The sequence below is a fragment of the Mesoplodon mirus genome (genome assembly GCF_964341445.2).
Source record: "Mesoplodon mirus genome assembly, chromosome: 11".
Classification (NCBI taxonomy): Eukaryota; Metazoa; Chordata; class Mammalia; order Artiodactyla; family Ziphiidae; genus Mesoplodon; species Mesoplodon mirus.
Genome location: NC_138987.1, coordinates 11,724,717 through 11,748,256, shown reverse-complemented (window position 1 = coordinate 11,748,256; position 23,540 = coordinate 11,724,717).

The following is a 23,540-nucleotide window of genomic DNA, read 5'->3' as shown; positions in this document are numbered from 1 at the left end:
TTCAAGTGTATATGCATAGCTGCTTGTTTCATAGAACACTCCATAGAAAATGCTGGGTTTGTGAACTACTCAAATACACTTGGCCCTTGTATCACCCTTGTGAGAGAGACACACTGTAATTCACATTTTTTTTCACATTGAAAAGGAACATTTCCCTTGAAATTGCAACATGCTTTAAAAATCTGAGCTTGTCTAGCTTAACTGGCAGCACTTTCTCTTTCCTAGTTGTGCATATAATGATTACCATGGCCTACACCAATGGTTGTCTTATTCAATGAAATAACAATAGAAAAATGGGACATAGAAAAGTCTATGTGTTCTTCTTCCTGTATATCCAGCACAGTATTCCAAGTCAAAGGTATTCCTATCATCTAGCTTAGTGCCTGATACACAATAAATACTCAAGGTTTTGGTAAAATTAAAATAAGGAATGAAGACAGGCATGTGACCTCTCTTACACTTTACAAAGAATTAGATCTCAAAGTGTTCCTGACTGGAATGGAAACCACATCCTTTGTCTGATATTGGGTAAGGTTCCCATGGCAAATTATTTCTCTCTGGCTTTTGTAAAGAAAGTATTTGGCATCTTTTTTGTTGACATTAAACAATGTCACTTCCCAGTTTCTATGCAGCAGAAGTTCACCTTTGCCAGTTTAGAATAGCTTTGCCTAATAAGTGCTTTTCTGGTTCCTGTTCCCTTCCCCTGTATATTTTATTCTCTACTGAACACATTTGTGTAATGTGTTTTAATTCTGAGGTTCCATCTAACTTTGATGCCTTCAAATTATATTGAAAAAACAAGAAAATAACATTGCAATTTTCATTCTTCTTTTTAGCTTGATGGCTGATTGGTTCAGTATTAATTTAATATTTAGCCTTATAGAGTCAGTATCAATAAACACTTTCTATTGTCAAACAGCTGTTACAGTGATAAGTTCCCAAATAATGGCAGATTTTCTACTATCAAATACAAACCAGTTTTACTCTGTACCATAAAAAGTTCTTGTCCGTAATCAAATTATCTTAGATCCCTGGCTGGAGATTCTGATATTTCAGATAAGTAGATGATCTTAATTAGAAGGGATGCCAAAGAGTAATTTCATTAGTTTAGAAAAGATAATGAATTATATAAGCAATATGAAAGGTATTTGCTAACTTTCTGTCTATGGAGACAAGCATTTGTAAGATCCCCAAAACAGCAAGTCAATATTCTTAGATTTAACCCATAAATCCCAGTGGTTAGCCCGCCTCACCTTTCTTTTCCTTATTATTCTTTACTTTACACACTGGAGATTCTCAACTCTTCAGATTCTTGACAGAATGAAAATTCAGTTATCTTATTAAAGGCTGACCAGTTTACCTCATAGTATAGGAACTAAATCTCTTATGTCATTTCCCATATTTATATTATATTGTCATAGAGGAGAGATTAGGAAGAGGAAGGAAAGAGTGATTCGTCTAAACAACCATCATTACAAAATTGTATTTCTTTTTTTCCTCTGCTAAAAAAAATGATGGTTGTAAGTGGTTGAAAATATGTTTTCATATGCTCTTCTAAGATATTCATTCCAAGATCATTTCCTTTGTTGTACAATATTGCAGTTCAAAGTGTGGTTACAGATGATTTATCAAGATGCCAGAAATGAGTGACTTCCACTTAAGAATACTTATGTTTGATGGATTAACACAAGGCAAAGGGATAATTGAAGAGTTTTTGTTTTTTCCTTCTGGGACAGCACATAGATGGCTAATTTTCAGAAATACTCCAAGCCAAGGGAATCGTGTCCAGACTAGATTTCTTAAGAAGTCTACTACAGTGCCTCAGTGAACGCTGAATAATGGATGAATGAAGATTAGGCCCTAGAACCTATTTAGGACAACGTGACAAATATTTGGAGGGCATCCATGGGATAAAGGAAGAGAGTCTGAGTTTTGTTCTGTATAATTTATGTTCTAGTCTGAAGTGCTAACATAACTAGTTCCTCTGTCAACATGAAATATGTCTTTATTCTCTCCTTTCCTTCCTATAGTTACAATTATTTCTCTCTCTCACTTAGTGTAACAATGAAAAGAGCATCGGTTTTAGAGCCAGAAGGACCAAATATTTTATTAGACTTTAGTACTGGACTTTAAGCAAAGCATTAAAATAGACAAAAGCAAGCTCTGTTTTACTATCATTTCCCTTCTTATTGCTTTCTACTTCCCTCTCCCAAATCTCTATCCTACCTAGACTTTCCCTCATCATCCAGGAATTGAGAAGTCCAATCTCTGCCAAAAGCCACCTCTAAATGCACTAAAAAGCACAATATTTTTCTAGGACACTTGAGGAGCTCCGGGTTTAGCTCATAGCTGCCAACAGACCTTCTAACACCAGTATTTTTCCCACCATTAATAGACAAAAAACAAAGACATTTCTAATTGAATGATTTTTTTTACTGGATCATCACAATGATCTATACTACAAGATATTAACTGAACTGTCCTTGTCCCTATTACTCTCTGTTCTGTGTTCCCAGAGCCAAAAACAAAAACTGCTTGCTTTCCTGGTGACTACCTTCCCATACTCTTCAATTCTTCCCATATAGAGACAAGCTACAATGGGCATACCTGGTCATGAAGTGGTGGTCCCAAAGAATTTTCCAAATATTTATTTCTTAATGTTTTATCTTCCAATCTTATCATTGAACATATCATGAGAGTTTGTAAGAATAAAAGACTCAGGCACCTGTAGTTTTCTGAGAAAAGCATCTCAGATTTAGGGGCTATAGCCTCAAATACTCATGAAGAACATATTCTAGGTTAAAGAGAGATAACCAGGAGTGCTCCCATCCTAGAACTCTCACCATCAAGTCTTCCACATAGTTACATCCAGGCTAGGATTTCAATAGAGATGACATGATAACTAAGTCACACATTTTATTTTCATAACTCACTTTATTAAATCTCACTTATCTTTATACCTGTATGCAATTCAATGCAACCCAATTATTTTTCTTCTTTTTTTCAGTATCTTTATCGCTAATCTCTCTAAATATGCTTCCAGAGCCTGTTCAAATAACCCCTTCTTGACAAAGCATTTTACTACAAATCTGGGCACCTTCTGTCAATTCCTTCTCTACTTCATCAGGATCTATTCATACCTCTAGTATAGAATTTATAATGAATAGTGCTTGTCATTTTCATGAAATAGCATAGTACCTTCCACACTATAGGCCCTCAGTGATACCACTGCTGGGATGGATGAATAGATAAATAAACGGTTAGCCTGACAAGACTTTTTTTCTGCTGGGCTGTAAACTTGTTATGGGCTTGGAATCACTCCTTGACTGAGCAGGTGAAGGTAACTCTGTGATCATGGGCATTTTCTGAATTAGGACATCTTGACCACAGATTCCAATTTCATTCATCACCTCTTTCTATTAAGTTATATTTTTTATGATATCTCTTGGTCACATGATAATTGCAGTAAGTATGCAAAGTACTAGGAACAAAGATCAATGTGCATCTCTCCACCAGGCTGCTCAATTCTTGAGAACATGGTGCCCTATTGTTCATAACTGTGTTGATTGCTTGCTTATGCTTTTAACAGGAGTCTCCATAAACCATCCTCATCCATCTCCTTACAGTCTGTCATTGCAATTTGTAATTTTTTAGAGTATTATTTTTATAAGAATGGAACATATACACTCTGGATACCCATGACAGTATTATCTATGAATTGGTAAGAGACACATGTTCTGTGGGAGCAAACATTTTCAGACTATTTTTCTGAGGGTTGAGCCACATTTTTCACTAAAGGGCAATTGGAAATTTTCTGAAATTTGTTAGTGTTCAAATATTCATGTGTAATCTCACTCCCAGGTAGGTTAGTCAACTTTAAGAAAATTTTATTAAACATTTAGTTTACATTTTACAGTTTAATTTTTTCATATTTCTAAAGAAATATATAATGAAAAATAATACATATTTATTTTTTCCTCAAGTAGTTCCTTTGGCGAGAGATAGGTGACTTTCTATCAAGGAGCTCCATCTAGTGGTACAACTAGAAATGTATCAAAAGCATTAATTTTCTATAAGAAAAAAATATATTACTCCCCCTTTTCTGTCTTTTATATTTGAAATATCTTTGTTTGTGTGTGTTTGTGTCTGTGTGTGTGTGTGTATACATTAAAGCATATAGTTAGGAAGTAAAATTCAACTTCCCATATGATAATAATATTTTTGCTATATTTTATTAAAAGGGTTGCATCAAATATTTCAACATTAGTTACTAAACTTGAGACTTCTTATTTATTTAGTTAGTTGATTTTTAACTTATTTCTTATGAATACCTGTATATAGTGTACATATTGATACCAAAGATAAGGGAGCAAAATTAATGATTATTTTTTTCAATCCAAAGAGACATCACATTTTCTTTTTAAGTTGAATCAGTTGAAAAAATTCTTAACAATGAGTTTTGACCTTTTAGATAAGGTCCAGATAAGTGTTCTAAATCCTGTGGCCCTCCTTTCTTCCTTGCCTTTCTGTTCTTACAAACCAGAATTCAAGTCCATAACACAGAACATCAAAAGAAAGGTAAATTGGACCATGGAATATAAGAAAAACAAACATCTGCCACTTCTCAAAGTTTGTCACAGAAAAGCTAAAAGATATATTTTATATTTTTGGCTTAAAATGTCTTATGAGTCAAATCACACATTGGCATATAAACCTTGCCTTTTCAGAGCAAAGAAAGATGGTGTCTTTGTAGCTCATGTATGATCCACATAGAGAGGGAAGTCTTTGTTTAAAGTTGGTTTCAAGGAACAGATCTGTCCCTCTCATGAAATCCAGATAGACTGTGACCAAATTGAAAATAAGGGCCATATCACAGGTATTTTGGGGGCTCCAGCGCCTAACACTCTGCCTTATATAGTGAAACTTCAATAACACTTTGTCAAGTTGAGTAACTATATCCAATAGAAACCTGATAATATATTTTAAGGACATGTAATAAGAGGTCACTTTATAGAGACTCTTTGGAAGGAAACAGGGATTTATGAACAATAACTTTTCTAGAAACAAGTATATACGGTGACCATTTTCACTTGAATTTAAGCAACAATTTTTATACCAATCCCAATTTTATCTCTTGGATACTTCCTGAAATACTGGTTTTTGCTGAAATTAAAGAATGAAACAAATATCTAATAAGTCCATTGAGAATAAAGCTATGATTTCTAGTATATTTCCAATTAAGTTCCCCATGTGTTATTCAATGTGAAATTCTTTCAGAATTCAAGTGAACAGTAAAACTAAATTTGTCATTTAAAAACTAGTCAGCTGAAAATTTCCAACCTCTCAGGAACCTTGTCACATCTAAATCACTGCTCTGGCTTGGGAGTGAGGGTGAGAGAGACTGTGACTGTGAGTTTTGAGGTGAGAAATAGCATCATACTTCGTTTTTATTTGAAGGCCTTAAATTTCTAACAATAACCACTGGAGTGAGTCATTAGTTCCAATCATCAGAATAAAATTTAACTAAAATACTCCAGGGTTTATTCATTGTAAGTCATCACAGTGTGATGTTCTAACACTTAAAAGCAGGGACTGCCAAGAAGGATGTTTGACAGTCTAAAATTTCCTGATAACCTTAATAGGAATTACTTTGTACTATGATCCATACGAAATTTGTAGACTGCTGTGCCAAAGTCACCTTGAAGATTACTGCACATGACAAATTACCTGACAATTTTACTTTCTAGTTCTGAAAAAAAAAAAAAAAAAAAGCTTTACATAAACCACCTCAACTTATTTTCATTTCTGTGAGTGCTTATTTTTCCTTTTTAATATATTTTTGTAACTAAAGGAATTTTATGCTTGGTCTTCATATGAATGGTACATAACACAAAAAGAAAAACAGAAAAAGCAGTAGAAAGTATGCCTATGTGGGTAAACTAGATGTAAAAATCCATACATTTTTGTTTCTAAAGAGTGTACTTAGCATTGGATGTTATCTCCTTGTAGGCAGGTATTATAATCTTATTCATCACTGGATTCCCAGCACTTAGCACAAAACCTAACCTAAAGTAGCAATTAAAAAAAATTTTAAATAAATGAATTAATGAATCAATTAGGGTTCCCTTCCTAGTAAGCCAAAACTGTATTTAGGAGAAAGATTAATTATTATTCTTAGGGCAGAATTAATTCTTGACTTATGCAATTTTTTTCTGACTACAAGTCTAAATTTCAATGTTTGTTTGTTTGTTTTTGGCTGTGTTGGGTCTTCATCGCTGTGTGTGGGCTTTCTCTAGTTGCAACGAGCAGGGGCTACTCTACATTGCAGTGCATGGGCTTCTCATTGCAGTGGCTTCACTTGTTGTGGAGCATGGGCTCTAGGCGCGGGCTCAGTAGTTGTGGCTCGCAGGCTCTAGAGCTCAGACTCAGTGGCTGTGGCGCATGGGCTTAGTTGATCTGTGGCATGTGAGATCTTCCCAGACCAGGGCTCAAACCCATGTCCCCTGCATTGGCAGGCGGATTCCTAACCACTGTGCTACCAGGGAAGTCCCCCAATGTTTATTTTTATAATATCATGAGATTTTATTCTTCTCTTTCTAGAAAATAATTTTTTTTTTACTGTCAATGTCAATTTTAAATTGTGAAATTTAAGCAGATTAGCTACATATTGTAAGATGTTCCAAAAACCACAGTGATGTTAGTCTAACAAAAGGTATTCCCAGATATCATTATTCCTTTTATTTATTATTATTATTATTATTATTTTTGCTGTACGCGGGCCTCTCACTGTTGTGGCCTCTCCCATTGCGGAGCACAGGCTCCGGACGCGCAGGCTCAGCGGCCATGGCTCACGGGCCCAGCTGCTCCGTGGCATGTGGGATCTTCCCGGACCAGAGCACGAACCCGCGTCCCCTGCATCGGCAGGCGGACTCTCAACCACTGTGCCACCAGGGAAGCCCTCATTATTCCTTTTAAGCCCATTATTTAAAAAGGTGGGTGGGGATACACATCAAATCTAAATAGTAAGTGATGAGAACAATGATCTCCCTCTTATCTCCTTCATATAATCAAGAGCTCTAGTTACTTCTTGCCTGGACAAAGAAAAGAACAAAATCTTAATTTTGAGAGTGAAGTTAGGTCTTAAATTTATCATCTTTTTTCAGTTTGATACTCTTCTTTTCTTTCTTCTCTCCCAGGAAAATTTACTTTTCCTTCTGACTTCTGTTTCCTATTCTCACATCTTCTTTGAGTTTTCTATTTCTGTTCCTTGGGTATTTCATAAGAGAACAGAATGAATGAAGCAGGTTAGAGTCCACTAGTTAAGCTTTGTTTAATCCTTATGACAGCCTCATGAAGTACATATAGAAAACTTCAGAGTGACTTAGTAATGTATTGAACATTCAGTCATCTGCAAAGTTAAGATCTGAAAACAGATTTGTCTGACTCTAAGCTACTATACCAATCCACCTCTCTATTGCTGGTTAGATATGTTTGGGGCTAGCAACAACCTCCATTCCATTCTCTAAGGAATTTTTAATTTAGGTAGCCTACTGATATTGGAAATGTGATGTACTGCTACTTACACATTATATATACAAGTCTGAGGAAGTACAAATAATGTTCATGAATGACTGACTTGACCTAAGTACCAGAATTGCTTTGGACCAGAAGCTGCTGAAGGGGTCAACCTGTGTTACCATGTGGGAGAAAGTTTGGACTTGGGAGCCATGAAAAGAAAACCTGGAGCTGGGCTCCTCTTTAGCTGTCTTCACTTTCATGTCTATTGTACTGCCTTCTCCCCAGTACTACAAAGTGTCTGACTGGGGTTAAGAGAAAAATCTCCAACTCAGAAAGCTGATTTTTCCCTCTGTGAGAAACCTTGTGTCTTCTGCTGAGATCATCATCAATAGGGATGTCACCTACATGAATCCAACTCTACTTTGCAAATTAAAACTAATATTTTAATCTATTTTAATACACATTGCTTTCTCCAGAAGGCAAGTACTATATAATAAAGAAAAATTGTACTTTTTATATTTTCTAAAGCTTTATTAAGACTTGTTCACCATCTTAGAAAATGATGACATTGATCAACATCATTCACGGTATTACGGTATTTTTGTTGCCAAAACAAAACCTCTTGATTAGTTTACATTGTCTAGCTGTTGAGTATGATGATTTTGTGTTTAAGTGCAGACATCTATCTACTTCATTAAGTTTTCTATTACACTTGTACCTGGAGTATTTACACATGGAAATGTAGATCATTCTGTCACCTATTTATTTCTTTTTATTGTCTTTTATATTATAAATGAGCATTATATAGATTTATAAATTATGTTTGTAGATGAGATATATTGCCTATGAATTATTTTTAGGATACTTGTTATGAAAAGGGATTGGATCTGAAAGGGTTGAGAATTTCTCTTATCTCACGATCTCCTTAATGTGAAAGCTTTCTTCTGAAAATCTGAGCTGAAGAGACAAATATTTAGAAGATGGCCAACGGTTTAACTTGGCTACTACTCAAGAACTCAGGAATATCTACAGTGCTCCTAGACAGTTGTTTCTTCCACAATGATACTAAGGGTATAGAGAGGATGATCCTTTCAATCAATCTCTTTGTCTAAGAGCATTCCCTATATAACCCATGGTATATTTTATCTTCCCTGAATTTATTTACAGATGGATTTGAAGTGGCCATTGCTCGGAGAACATGTTCCTTAGATGTGATGAGCCTTCTTCATGGACTATTCCATGTAGACTATAAGAAAGACCTCATTAAGAGATTTATACAAATCAGCAGCATCTACGTGTTTATGGTTTAATTGTTTATGATTCATCTATGAAACACTCTTCTGAATCATCTCACATAAAGAGTCCTCACAGCGAAGTGCTTGCTACTGTGTAAGATAAGTAAGCTGATTGTTAAATGACATGTCCAACCCTAATCAAGGCTCTCTTTCTACACTCATATACCAAGAGATGAGAGAGAAGGAAGAGGTGAAAACAGCAGAGGTCAATGTGTTCCTTCTTTTCCCTCCCTCCCTTTCTCCCTCTTTCCTTTCATTCTTATCTTCTTTTTTATTCTTTCAGTCTTTTCATTTCCTTCCTTCCTTCCTTCCTCTACTTCTAAGCAGATGGCTATGAAAAATAAAATAAGGACAACAAACGTTGCCTTGAAGTCCAAAGTGATAGATCTAGACATAAAGTCCTAAAAGATTTTAGATTAAAAATAAAGATTCAATCAGCCTTATTAAATTTAACATTTAATTCAGGCTTGAAATGAAAAATAGAGGCACATTAGCAGACATTGGTAAAGTGAATATGGAGAAAGATATCAAATGCATTTTATTGTTTGTATTTCTTTAAAATTTTTATTTACACTGTGGCTTACATTTAAATGTGGTGCTCATTAATATTTATACCTAGATTGATTTTTATGTTATCTCTAAAATTGAAAAGAAAATTAGAGAATTCTCTATACTATTAATCATTCCTGTAAGTAGTCCAGCCTTTAAGAGCCAGGCTATATGAAATGTGCAATTACTGGTAGTTGTCAGCAAAGTTTCCAGGAGAAAAGAAACATCAATACTAATTTTGCATTCAGCAAAAATTACGACTTTCTCTTGGATTAATGAAATGCTAAGGTTCTTTCTGTCTTTATTAAGTAGGCTCTTTCATTTGCTTTAAATTAGCTGAAATTTTAAAGGTTTAAGCCATACCAGTCATACATTTCTAATATTCTTTCATAGTTCTGCAAAACCTCATTCAAAGCAAAGTTTAGGGTTTTTTTTTTTTCTTGCACTTTCTCTAATTCTGCTGACTTCTGGCCTCTAGAAAATTTACAAAGATTAGAACTCTGAATATGTCTAGTTTTAGTGCTCTCTTATCTTGACTCCAGTAAATAATTTTTAAAGTTTACTTAGCAAATTAATAAACTAGATAAAAAGAATTTTACGTCCATAAATTGTCATTAATGCCACTGTCAGCTTGCAGAACATGTTCATGGAAGTGAGTCCTCAACCCTATATCTTAGAGAGTTATCTTTTCCTGATCTGAATTACTGAGTACTAACTACTGAAGATACAAACAGTATCAAGTTGCCTGGTTTTACGGGTGGTGGGAATTCAGAATGCCATTGTAAGACATAAAAATGTTCAGAAATAAAGAAAGGGAAACAAGTTCACATTATTGCAACATCTGTGCTATTCATGTGTCCACTTTTCATAGCATTACTTCAGTTTATTTGGGATACTCTACCAACAGCTTCTTTTGAAGTGATAAATAAATCTACCTACCAACCAACTAAAGTTTCACTTGGACAAAGAAAACAAAAATTTCAGCAAACCACTTTTCCCAGTATACTTGGTCATTCCTGGTGCTTTAAAACTAAAAGAAAAACAGTCTGTTAGAGGGAATATTAAGAAAATATTTGATTCATCTTTTTTCTTTGACAACATGACTCCCTATACGACAGAAACCTATGAAGCTGCTTCCAACAAGGCATGTACATTCAAAAGCCTGGAATAAAGCAGAGAAACTTATCCAATTTTTAAAAAAAGACTAGAGGAAGTGACTGTCTAGTTTAGTACCTTTGAGATTGATGGTTCATGTTCAAGGACTTCATCAGTGTGAAACAGACTTAAGACATTCAGTCACTTAACTTGAAAATCTAGAATGGCCTCTATAATTTATACATTTTAATTTTTATTGTCAAAGTTTAAAGAATTTTCATAAATTTAATACATGACAAAGGAGAAAGTGAGTTGAAGACTAAGCCCATACTTTTATTAATATATTAAACCAGTTTTTCAATTGTTTTTCCATAAGCTGAAGACCCACTAATACCCACTAATTTGTATATGTGGTTTCTGAACCCCCTCTTTTTCTTATTAATCCTTATCATTATCATTTTGAGGTATTAAAACCTCATCCAGTTATTCCTCCACCCCGGCTCTGCCATCCTCTTTTTTTTTGTTGTTGTTGTTTTTGTTTTTTTTGCAGTACGCGGGCCTCTCACTGTTGTGGCCTCTCCCGTTGCGGAGCACAGGCTCTGGACGCAGAGGCTCAGCGGCCATGGCTCACGGGCCCAGCTGCTCTGCGGCATGTGGGATCCTCCCGGACCGGGGCACGAACCCATGTCCCCTGCATCAGCAGGTGGGCTCTCAACCACTGCGCCACCAGGGAAGCCCATCTGCCATCCTTTTTTCCTCTCTACAAATGTGAAAATTAGAGAGCTCTTTCCCAGATAAACTATATGCAGAAAATTAGAGGTTCCTTGCTAAGTGTGTTAAAGCATAAAAGCAAGGTGATCCAGCATGTATTTGTTTATTAAAAACTATTTAAAGAGGACTAATTGTAAAAATATTAATGCTTCCCATTAATTGAGATCTTACTATACCAATAAAGACATTATATTCTGATAATCTATTGTGTGCTTTACAAACATTGTACAATTTTTTTTTTTTTTTTTTTTTTTTTTTTGTGGTATGCGGGCCTCTTACTGCTGTGGCTTCTCCCGTTGTGGAGCACAGGCTCCGGACGCACAGGCTCAGCAGCCATGGCTCACGGGCCCAGCCGCTCCGCGGCATGTGGGATCTTCCCGGACCTGGGCACGAACTCGTGTCCCCCGCATTGGCAGGCGGACTCTCAACCACTGAGCCACCAGGGAAGCCCTAACATTGTACAATTGAAACCTCACCAATGCCTTGCAAGGAGACTGAATGTTGTGATCACAATTTTACAGATGAGAAAAATGAGGCTTCTGAGGTTAAGCAATTTGCTTAAGATAAACAAGTAGACAGTTCCGGGGAACGTTTATGGTACTATTCAAAAGAAGGGACAAATGAAATGTGAAAAGGGGCTCCTGACTTCCAGCATTTACCATAATCTAACCAACACTGCAGATAGTGTCACTTTAGTTAGGTTCAATAACCTTACTGACTTTTCCTTTCCTTCTGTATCCAGAAGGATGGCACCCTTTGTGCCATTATTATTATTCTCTCACTATGGTCTAATCAGAACTAAGTAAAACTGGGGATTTGCCTCAACATCCTTCAAAGTTACAATTCTATTTACACATTTACATATATTCTCACCACTTTCTTAATAGGGGCATCCAGCTTAAGACCATTTATCTTTTTATACTTTGAATTCTACTTATGTATGGTTATTACTCACACTGTTTTAGGGTACCATTCCTCCTCCTTATATGTTCTGGTACTTGCTAAATGTTATTTTACTAATTTGGGCAGAGTATTTAAAATTAAAAATTATCTTCTTCCAAAATCCTGGCCATATCTTCTTCGGAAAGTATGTTTTCTCTTTAAGTAGTCATGAAGTGGAATAAGAAACATGAAGTATAACCAGAGCCATCATTAACACTTAGTTTGTATAAGTAGAGAGGGTCAAGAAAGAAGACCAGATCTAGTGAAAAGGTGCAGGACAGTGGTTGTGCTGTTTAATTAGGAGTCAGAAGAGAAGAGAGACTACAGGTGGAGATGGAGTTGTCCCAGTAAGAGATACAGTGGGGCCCAAGCTCCATCTCGGTGAAAAGAGGCACTCTGTGCTTTCTGACTCTTTGGTCTGCAGCAACATAGAGCTGGGGAGCCCAATGGAGGCATTTGCCTGCTTATGACTGTTTGCCTACATTATGAGGTGCCCCCCAATATGTCAGTCTAATTATCTCAGATTCAACAATACAACGCACAGCTCAATTTCCAAGACAATGTAAACTATCTTAGTCCTTGTAATCAGCCAAGTAAATCATGAAACATAAATCATGGCTCTCTGTTCTTGCTTCAGGGTAAAAATCAATCCACTCCCTTGTAGGAAACTGAATACAAAACTAACCTAGGAATGCCATCTAGTGGAGAAATCTAGAAACGACCACAACAGGTTACTATCTTTCCACAGGCTTTACTTAAAACAAAGAAAATAATTGGGGGAGAGCCTACTGTCCAGCAAAGGAAATTCCTAGCTGTTATCTGGCAACGGAGGAGAGAAACTGAAACCTAGAGACAAGGTAATGGTTAGCATTGCCCACTTTCTCCCCTCATCGAAAACCTACCCCCCAGCTTAGAGGCAGTGAAAGAGCAGGAGGAAGAGGTCTGCTGTGTGTCTCGAAAGAGTTGTATAATACATACTTGTGCTCAGATTCTGGGGGGAGGGGGGGTTCTCACTGGGGTAACTACTGCAAGACAGAAGAAATGACAAAGAAAATAACCAGGAGTTGAAGAAAAATGCAACTCCCTCAAGAGAATTTGACAGCTGTGAAGATATGACTGCAGTAAAGTGAATTTTAATTATGGCTATTAGGGACTGTGCAAGAGTAAGCCTAGCTTGATGGGAGCTTGGAAGTCTGATGATTGCCCTGAGGGTGGGAGGTGAGGGAACACTGAGACAAAGATCACTGGAATCCCAGTTATACCCCTAAGATTCCTGCAAGCGGAAGGAGTTTGGCAAACCCCTTGTGTGTAAATATAACTTGGGTCTTTATTTGCATAAGTGCCTGTATTTCCTAAATAAAGTTGAGTGCCTTGAAAAAGAAGTGTGAGGCTTTTGCCAAACACTGTATTTACCTAAACTTGATCCAGACAGGTAGAAAAAGGGCCTGTCTCTTGCCATTCTATAGATGGACTCCATAATGAAATAGAGCCCAAATCTTAGTACATCTTAATCTTATGGATACTTATTAGAAATGGGGGACTCCAGGCCTCATCTGCTGAGATTTGGGGGTTGATCTGGAGTAGGACCATGGGATGTACATTTTAAAAACCACCCCCATTCTCATGCAGGTGGTGTGGGACCACAGTTTAAGAACTACTTCCTGCTGAGCCAAGGCCAAGTGAGTTGAGACTTCCTGCCTCAGAGGAAGCAAAAGTAACGGTGAGGGACAGTGAAGTATAGTTTCTGCTGCTGTTGTTACCTGGCTGCCCTAGAGGACCATCGGATTATAAGAGGACTAACTCCTCCCGGTTTTGCCAGGGATTTCCCAGTTTTAGCATGGAAATTCCCACACCCCAGGAGAACCCTCAGTCCCAAGTAACTCGGGACAGCTAGTCACCCCACTGAAGAAACCATCTTAAAAGAGTTGTACACAGGTGTAGCTGCCAGAAGCAAGCTTAGCAAAGAACAAGAGGGCCTCTTGAGGTCATCCGCACTAAGAACCTTAGCTGCTGGGGAATCACTGTGAGGAATTATACGAATAGGAGGAGTGAAAATCCCAACTAGAGCAACTACCTTAGCTAACAACAGGGAAGAGGTCCTATTCAGAAGTGCTCATTGATTGGAGTCGTCACAGGAGCAGTAGATAATCTGTCCTGCTAAAAGCAACTTTTTTTTTAAGCTTCAGTATTCCCTTTTTTTTTTGCAAATCAGTAAAATCAACAGGCAATAAAAGGTAGAAGAGGAAATGAATTTGGCATAAATTGCTATCAGGAAAGCCATTTTGATTTGAATAATGTAAGACTGAACTTAGTGTGAAGTCTTCTGAAGCCTCCAATTCCATTAACATGTCATTCCTTTGCATTCGTTTGTAACTCTTCATCCCAGTTTTTCAGTATAACTCTTTTCAAATGAAAGAGAATAAAAATCTCATTAGAGAATCTGGCAAGTTTTGAGACCCAAAAGCTCAAGTCAGTTCTACAGACCTTGAACTTTTTACCTACACCTAAAATTGTCAATAAAGAATATGATAGAGAAGACAGGCTTACACAAGGATAGAGGTGTTTGACTTTTTCCAAACACAAAAAGTACAGTTACGAATTTTGTAAAATCTCTCTTGCAAACTATATGTATTTGAAGATACATGTGTTTGATATCAATAGCCCCAATTTCATTGAGAGAATTCAGCTCTACCTTCTTGAATTAAATACCAGGAAATGGCCTAACTGGATCTCCCTTTGGAAGACCAAAACTTTCTTAGGATCTGAGGGTAAGATATTCCTTTCTTATGCCAGTGGAAATTGAATGAGCCTTAATGGGTGTGGTGGAAACAGCCTGGTACTCACCCAAATCCATGAGCATCTCTTCTTCCTGGACACAGAGTGAGACCATGTTTCCCTGCCTCTCTTGTACTTAAGTTTGGTCATGTGACTGAGTTTTAGCCAATAGAAGGGAAACAGAAATGATATGCACTACTACAAAGGTTGGTCCATGAAAATTTACCACATAATCTCATCAATGTACATTTCCCTTCAAGCTGACAGGGATGGCGGCCCATAGGGTATCCTCGGAAACATTTATTGAAGATGAATGACCCTTATTCACCTAGGAGCCTGAGTGACTGCTCAGAAGGACATCCTACCCAATTGCTCACCTGGCAGGTAATCTATGTGAGAAAAAAAAAAAAAAACACTATTGTGCAAGAACCATTATACGCTTCGGGGAGTATTATTAGCAAAATTAGCCTACTTTCACTAATGTAAACAATTCCCTGGGACAGGTTGCATTACAGAGCTACTGCTTTTAGGGCTTGCTGTAAAAGGAGATATCCAAGGGATGAGCATGCACTAGGACAGGTGGCATCTTCTGCTATGGGCTCAGGTCATCTCAGTGAAAAAGTACTTCTAAGGCAGTACATTGCCCAGCAAAGAGTATTCTTAAGAGGGAAGGGATATTGCAGCAGGCAGGCAAGATTTCTCTTTAATTTCCTTTTGCTAAAGTTAATAAACATTATGGTCTCATAATAAAGAAAAACTTAAATTACAGATGAAAAGGAATGTCATGCTGCTACTTAACATTTATTTCCCCAAGTTTTAATTCATAAGTCATTTGTGAGGCTTCTGGACGTCGTCTCCATAGTTAAAGAAGTACATATGTCTCCCAAGGCCCTATAAATTGGAGAGTGGGTCAAATGTGCCAACAGCTTAAGAAAAGGAAACCCCATAAGTGAGGGAAGTGTTGCTAATAAGTGGAAAGGTTACATGTTATTGAGTATACACAGTTATGGTCAGTCACAGTTTTAAGTTTCGTTCAAGCAGCATTGCCAAGATTCAAGTTTATAATTAAATCCCCATTTTACAAAGATGTCAGTTAGTTCATTCAGCGGTTTTATGATTTAATTAATGACTAAGACAACTTATTTTAAGCCTGTGTAGTTTTAATAGTAAAATATAGTTTAGATTACTAACTTGATGTTCCAGAGGGACTGCTCCCTTGTGAAAGAGCAATTCACTGTAAGACTTCCTTATGTTCAAACCTCTTCTCTCTTCATGTAGTGCATTTTATGACTCAGTCATGTGGTTTCCACATGACTATCTTAATAGCAGCTACTTCCCAATCTACCCCCCACCACATACACACGTGTTCTGTCTTATAGACTTAGTTCTGAATTTGTGGTGAGACTGTTAGAAGACAGACAAAACTACACCTGGATCTATAAAGATATACCTTGTCTAATGAACACAGTGAGTACCGCTTGTCACAATTTCACACACACACACACACTCACACACACACACACAAACCCTAAACTAATAAGAAGTATGTAATGGACCAGGAGAGAAAGGAGGTAGATCCTAAAAACCTGCAAAAAGTTTTGTTACACTGAACTCTGGCCTTTGTGTCCTCTCAAAGAGGTTTATTTTGGTGGAAGAGAAGTGAGAACTTGTCCCATAAAGATGACTGCCTTTCCTACCACCAAGGAAGGCAAAAGGAAGAAAGCAATAGGTCTGATTAATAACAATTCAGGTGGCAGAGGAGAGTCAGAGAATCATTCAATATGTCATTATGATCTAATTTTTAGTCAAAACTAAACAATTATAAAGGATCAAAAAATTCCTTAGTAGAACTTATATGGGGTATACAAAGCTCTTAAAAAGAGACATCTCAGCAAGAGTGAACCCTAGTGTCTTAATGTAAACTATGGACCTTGGGAGATTATAACATGTCAATATAAGTGCACCAGTTGTAACCCGTGTACTGCTGTGGTAGGAGTCTTGATAATGCAGGAGGCCATGCACATGGGGGGGTAGGAGGTAAATGGGAAAGCTCTACCTCCTTTTTTTAATTGAAGTATAGTTGATTTACAATGTTATGTTTGTTTCTGGTGTACAGCAAAATGATTTAGTTATACATATATTCTTTTTCATATTCTTTTCCATTATGGTTTATTACAGGATATTGAATATAGTTCCCTGTGCTGTAGAGTAGGACCTTGTTGTTTATCTATTTTATATGCAGTAGTTTGTATCTGCCAATCCCAAACTCCTAATTTATCCTTCCTCCACCCCCTTTCCCCTTTGGTAACCATAAGTTTGTTTTCTATGTCTGTGAGTCTGTTTCTGTTTCACAAATAAGTTCATTTATGTCATAGTTTAGATTCCACATATAAGTGATATCATATGGTATTTGTCTTTCTCTTTCTGACTTACTTCACTCAGTATCTACCTCCTTCTTCAATTTTGCTGTGAATCTAAAACTACTCTTAAAAATGAAATCTTTAATAAAAAATAAACAACAGACATCTACTAAGTCTATAATTGGAACTAGGGTACCATACACACAGAGATCAAGAGAGCGAACAGAGAAAGAAAAGGGGGGGGGGTGTAGTCAAGATGATGCAGAGTGAGAATGCACAAACAATAGCTCCATGGCTCAGATCACACTACGCATTTGGAGGATATACAAGTATGAGCCTAATTTTCAAGAAGCTTCTACCAAACTGGAAAGCAAGATTCATTCAATGAGATAATAAAATAATACCAAAAAGTAGTATGTGATTAAATGTCAAAACAAAACCGCATGCTACTGAGGAAAGAGCACTATCCTGTGTCATAAAATCTGGAGACGTAAATTCTAATCACGGCTCTGCAGGAGTTAGCTGACATGACAAGCTCACTTAAACTCTTCAGACCTCACCAAAAAATTGAATTACATGATCTCTTAAAGTTCTTTCACCGCTAAACTCTAAGCCTTTAATTTTAAAGATAATCAGACTAGGATGAGAACAAATGTGTTTTCAGAGGATATTTAGAGAAAACAGAACTTGAAATGGACCTTAAAGCAAAAGTAGTTTTCAGAAAGTGTCCAAAAAGGACAAGGAAGGTATCCAAACATGGAAAAAAATAAATAAATAACACAAAATTAAAATGGAATACAGTGAATGGTGTGGCATGTCCATTTAACCAAGAGATTTATTCTGAGTGGATAGAGATCCATGTCAGAGACAGAAATCGGATCATGAGGAGTTTTGAAAATCAGGGTAAGAATTTTGACAAGCAACTTTAAAAGATGGTAGGAGAGACACAATTAGAGGGTAACAGAAAGAACCAAGTGTTAAGGAAGTAGTTGTGGAAAGGAAATGAACAGAAGTATATAGGGAATCAAAATGATACCTTAGTGAATCAGGGCTATTGCGGAAAGGACTAGTTGGTCAAAGGGTATGTTTTGAAAAAATATATCGTTGCATAAAATGAAGTTGAGAGGTACTGGTTCTAAGCTGCTCCCAAGGCAAAAGAAATTGAAATTTAAGACTGTTCTGTGTTTGCTTATTTCATAAATAAAGAGTAGACTCTGCACTTCTGGTCCCCATATACTGTGTTCATACACAAAAGCAGGCATTGGTATTGCCAATATCATGGGAAAGAATAAAATAGAATAATTATTTGCATTTTCTTAATGTTTACAATTAATACACATTTTTGCAACAAAAAAATAAGAGTAACTTTAAAAAGTGAGCGTTTAGGACTTTCCTGGTGGCACAGTTGTTACGAATCCGCATGCCAATGCGGGGACACGGGTTGGAGCCCTGGTCCGGGAAGATACCACATGCCGTGGAGCAACTAAGCCCGCGTGCCACAACTACTGAGCCTGCGTGTCTAGAGCCCATGCTCCACAACAAGAGAAACCAGCACAATGAGAAGCCCACAAACCGCAACAAAGAGTACCCCCGCTCGCTGCAACTAGAGGAAGCCCTCACGCAGCAACGAAGACCCAATGCAGCCAAAAATTAATTAATTAATTAATAACTTGTTTTTAAAAAGTGAGTGTTTAACATAAGCACCAATTAAAACGTTGAAGTATATGAGGCCATTGGTAGCCATACCATTATAGGTAAAATGTTTTATCCCATAAACTATAGTCTCATTTTTAATATCTTCAAATTGCCTATAGCTTCAAGTATAAAAGGATCACTTTGTGTATATGTGAAAAAGGAAGAGGGAGAGGTTCTCTCCACTATGCCACAGAAATTAATAAAGTTTGGCCCACTCAGAGACAGTTCAGTGAATAATGTCATGTTCATGTACAGTTTATGGAAATGAAAAGAAGACTACAGAAACAAAATTAATCTTACTCAGAGGCCATAAGAGGAAATTTAAGAATTTAGCACTTGCTCTTTGTGAAAAATTACTGAGCCAAAATTGGTTAGTAGCAGTTGGGTTATGTAGACAGGAAGCAACAATGCACCTAAACTGCAGCATGCTATTAAGTTAAATATAAGGAAGTGTTCATTTACTCTATGGGTTGTTTCCAAATACAGGAAAGAAATACAAAACATGGCAAAGTTAAACGATGAGTTTTCATAGTTGTATTTGGAGATGGCAAAGTAAGTCATCTCTGAGATGTGTACCTATCAAAATGTAAAACAAGCAATAATAGTGCTCAGAGATTTGATGAGAAATATTATATCAGTAGCCTGTCTAAGAAAAAGTGACAAATTGTGAAGATTTAAATGAATATCGAATACACTGTTATAATTAAAATGCTGCCCTCTAAGAAATTATGATAAACAGTTTGCTTTGATTCTTATATCCTCATTATAAAAAATCTAAACAATGCAGAAAAGAACAGTTTAATTAAATTTAATAAAACTTTAAACTGTAAACAAATCACATAGACTACCACTATCCAGAAATAACCATTTTCATCAATAAGTGGTCATTACAAATATATTATAAATATGTTTTTACTTAGTTAATAGACAATTTTTTTCAGCTTTATTGAAGTACAATCAATACACAATAAACTGATCTTATTTAAAATATACAATGTGAAGAGTCTGCTATATGAAGACACCCAAGAAACTGTCACCACAATCAAGATAATGATATACAAAGAAAATTTTGACGATAATGTATATGTTAATTATTTTGATTGTGCATTTAATAGAAAATTTTTTAATAAACACTAACTCATTTAGTCATCCTTAAAATCCTAAAAGATTGGTATTATTTTTAACCGCCATTTAAAAATAAGAAAATTAAGATGTAAATGGGTTAAGTAAATTCCCAAGGTCATACAACTAGTAAGTGTCAATCTGAATTTCAATCTAGGCATTCTGGAACATAAGTTATACATTTAAGTATAGTATCTGTATGTATATACTGATAGAAGTGGTAGACAGATAAAATTTCTTTTGCAAAAATTTAAACCACATTAAGAACATATTTTAAAAATAGTCAATTTTATTTTACTTGGATTTAAAAATTTATAAACAGAAGTAGACATGAAGGAATCATTGAACTTTAAATAAATTTTCCTTCACCACTAAAGATATTATTTCTGCAAGATCCCTTGAGTTTATAAAAATAAATTATTATAAACACTAGCAGAATAAAGGGAAATTGTGTCTCTAATTTGGTTTATTTAGCATTCCTTAAGAGCTTAGGATGAAGATATTACTTAACTTTAATGGAAAGACCATGTAACATATTGGTTGGATATATGTCTGTCACCTTCTGGGAAGCTCTCTTTCTTTGGAAGTGAGTTTAACCGTGAGACGGTAATGAAACACAAAAGAAGAGACAGAGAATGTGACATAGAACACATAGGAAGAAATTCTTAAGTGTAAGTCAACGGTTGAAACAACAGATAATTTTGTGCCCCAGGGAACACTTAACAATGTCTGGAGACATTTTTTGTTGTCACAACTTGAGTATTTCTGGCATCCAGTGGGCAGAGGGCAGAGATGCTTCTAAACATCCTACAATGCACAAGACCAGCCTCCTTCTATCAACAAAGAATTATCTGGTCCCCAAAACCAATGCTACCACAGCTAAGTGTGTCCTGAGGGAGGAGAAGTCATGAGTGAGTCAAAGCCATGGGCAGAACAAAAGACAGCAGGGGCTCTTGGGTGGCAGAAGCAGTAACTGTAAAAGCCGAAACAGAGGGAAGCTAAGCAATAGCCCACGGAGGCAGAGATCCTATAGGGAACAACAGAAACCTACTTCTGAGAAGACAACAGGGGTTGGCAGGGAAGAACCAACTCTCCAGAATTATCCTGGACCTTGACTCACATTTGACTTTCTCCTAAGACCTGCTGAGACATGTTTCCTGCTCTACTTATAGATGAACCTGAGAAATAAACTTCTCTCTCCTGCTACGCATTAAACATTCCTTTTTATTTTTTGAAAACTGCAAGAGCCCTAAAAGAATCTCCAAGTTTGATGAATTATATATTACAGTCCTATGATCTGTAGTACTGAGATACATATAATTTCTAATCAGAGATTTCCCCCACATCATTTATTCATTTCACCAAAATGTGTTCAAGTTGTTTTTCACAGGTAATGTTGTTTTCCTGTACATAGTAAAATCAAACTTAGGATACTGAAAAGGTCTGATCTTTAAACAGGATCTTAAATAACTATTGAGTTAAGATAATTGATTATTTAACATTAAAACAAAGAAAGATTACCATCTCCTACTATTATTTTAATATTATTAAAGAATGAAAGAGTCATATAATAAAACTCATCACAATTCCAAACCAAAAATTATTACTATTGTCTTGATATAAGATATGTTATAATTTCTAATATAAATTTATAACAAAAATCCATACTTTTGGGCTTCCCTGGTGGTGTAGTGTTTGAGAGTCTGCCTGCCAATACAGGTTCATGCCCCGGTCCGGGAAGATCCCACATGCCACGGAGAGGCTGGGCCCGTGAGCCATGGCCGCTGAGCCTGTGCGACAGGAGCCTGTGCTCCACGATGGGAGAGGCCACAATAGTGAGAGGCCCGCGTACCGCAAAAAAAAAAAAAGAAAAAAAAATCCATAATTTTAATATGGTATCACTTTTCTGATAATTTTTAAAGCCTGCAAAGAAATTTCACAAGTTTGGTAAATTAAATGCTTGAACAATCTCAGTTCTCCTTTTGAGATAGGTCTGCTTAATTCTTCATATTTGTTTATGATCATCTACTATGATATAGTTATTTCAAATACATCTGAAATTACAATTTAGCATTATTGTAAATGTTATTTTATGAATAAGTAAAACAAATTCCACGGAATGGGACAGAATCTCAATTACAACCTACCACTTATTAAATGTATGAACAAGAGAAAATTATATAATTTCTATAAATGTCAAGATTTTCTATAAAATGGGAATCATAGGGCCTATGTCATAGTTGTTAAAATAACTGAAATAATGTACATAAAGTATGTATCACAGTTACTGATAAATGTTAAGTGCTCATAAATGTCAATTATTATTCTTGTTGGTACTTGTATTATCATGACATCAGAAAAATAATTTTTATTAACTCTAAAGTTCATTCAATGCAATGAAAATAGCCACAAAACTGTTTACTTGGGACTACAACTAATTTACTGCAGTTTTCTAAATCTACAGCTTATTTTAAATTTGACTCATCAATTGGGTAGGGAAAAAAAAAACTTCCAAAATTGAAAATAAGTGACCTAGTTTTAAATATCATTCCATTTACCTACTGGGAGCTTGGGAAGTGAAGGACCAAACAAGGATCAATTCTGACAACCCTTCTTTTTAGTCTAACAGCAGAGAAGAACTTGAGCCACAAGACTGCAGTTCTTTTTGTGTGTGTGTGTGTTACACGGGCCTCTCACTGTTGTGGAGCACAGGCTCTGGACGCGCAGGCTCAGCAGCCATGGCTCACAGGCCTAGCCGCTCCTTGGCATGTAGGATCTTCCTGGACTGGGGCACGAACTCGTGTCCCCTGCATCGGCAGGCGGACTCTCAACCACTGCACCACCAGGGAAGCCCCAAGAGTGCAGTTCTTAATGATAGTGGAAGTCAAATTCCATTTCCATATGACAGATAAAGGTGAAAAAGTGGTTGTCTCTAAAATTTAAATTTTCATGATAAGGTGTTTGTGAAGGTAAATTTGCTCCAAAATTTGCTCCAAACACTGTGACAAATTAAGGCACTGCCACTGATTACTATATGGAGACAGAGAATAAGCACCAATTACTACCAAGAGAAGACTTGAAAAACATTCAAGTTAATTGCCAAAGCAATGCCAACCCACAGGCTGAGCTGGACTTCCAATTTTAGAAAACAAGTATAAATTTGAATAATACTAGGATGTCAGTGGGGACCACAGATATAGCTCTAAAAATTTCCAGCAGAAATACTGGGGATCAGGGGTTGTGAGTTTAAGCCTAATTTAAGAGTTAAAGAATAAAGTTATTAGAGAAGTCTTTTCATTTCTTTATGACTCCATTCCATTAGGGCTCATTTTTGTGACCTACAGAACCATAAAGAGAATTAAGAGTTTTCAGTGATTTTAGCCAGAGGAAAATTGTGGCTTATTCAGATTATTTGGCA